Source organism: Arachis duranensis, chromosome 8 (genome assembly GCF_000817695.3).
Source record: "Arachis duranensis cultivar V14167 chromosome 8, aradu.V14167.gnm2.J7QH, whole genome shotgun sequence".
NCBI classification, from domain to species: domain Eukaryota; kingdom Viridiplantae; phylum Streptophyta; class Magnoliopsida; order Fabales; family Fabaceae; genus Arachis; species Arachis duranensis.
Window position 1 is genome coordinate 18666132 of NC_029779.3, and position 1486 is coordinate 18667617.

The window sequence follows — 1486 nt, forward strand, 5'->3', positions numbered from 1 at the left end:
AGGGACAGCTTGATTTAGCCGCTTAGGCCTGGATTTAATTTCCTTGGGCCCACCTATCCATTGATGCTCAAAGCCTTGGATCCTTTTTACCCTTGCCTTTTGGTTTTAAGGGCTATTGGCTTTTTCTACTGCTCCTTCTTTTTTTCTTTCTATTTTTTTTTCAAGCTTTTTCACTGCTTTTTCTTGCTTCAAGAATCAATTTCATGATTTTTCAGATCATCAATAACATTTCTCTTGTTCATCATTCTTTCAGGAGCCAACAATTTTAACATTCATAAAATTTAATATAAAAAATATGCACGGTTCAGGCATTCATTCAGAAGACAAAAAGTATTGCCACCACATATAAATAAGAATTTTTCTTATTAAAAACTGTGATAAATTCGAAATTTATGTACTTCTTGTTCTTTTGAATTAAAACATTTTTTATTTAAGAGAGGTGAAGGATTAATGGATTTTATTTATAGCTTTAAGGCATGGTTACATACTAATGATCATGAAGTAGAGACACAAAACATAGATAAACACAATATTAAAAACCGAAAACAGAAAGAAATAAAGAACAAGGAATGAATCCACCTGAGTGAGGGTGGCGCCTTCTTGAAGGTCCCATGGTGCTCTTTGAGCTCCTCTATGTCTCTTCCTTGCCTTTTGTTGAATGATTCTTAGTGATTTTGGTGTTTTTAACATTATTTGCTCCCAATATTTGTGTGGAGGACAACTTATCCCCTGAGGTATCTCAGGGATCTCTTGATTTGCAGCCACATGTTCTACCACTGAAGCTATGACGGCTTATATGAGTCTTTCCATCTCCCAAGACTCAGAGGTGGAAGCTTTTGTCTTCCCTTTGAGGTTTCTCTGGCCTTAGGTGCCATTAATGGTAATGGAAAAGCAAAAAAAGCTATGCTTTTACCACACCAAACTTAAAATATTGCTCGCCCTCGAGCAAGAGAAGAAATAAGAGAAGAAGAAGAAGAAGAAAATGGAGGTGAGTGAGGGGAGATGGATTCGGCTATATGGGTGGGATTGGGTGGGAAAGAGAAGGTGAATTGTAAAGGTAGGTGGGGTGTATGGGGTAGAGTGGGTAGATGTAGGTGGTGAATGAAAAACAGAAGGGATGACCATGAATGGAAAGAGAGAGGGCGAGGTAGGTGGGGATCCTGTGAGGTCCACAGATCCTGAGGTGTCAAGGAATACCATTCCTTCACCAAATAGGCATGTAAATTGCCTTCGTGCATCATTCTGGCATTTAAACACCCATTGGTGCACGTTCTGGGCGTTCAACGCCCATGTAATGCATGTTTCTGGCGTTGAATGCCAGTTTCATGCTTGTTACTGGCGTTCAGCGCCAGCTTTTCTCCTCTAGGCACATTCCTGGCGTTCAGCGCCAGGATGTTGCTTGTTTCTGGCGTTCAGCACCAGAATGGTGCTCTGTTCTGGCGTTGAACGCCAGCCAGATGCATCTTACTGGCGTTGAACGCCAGCC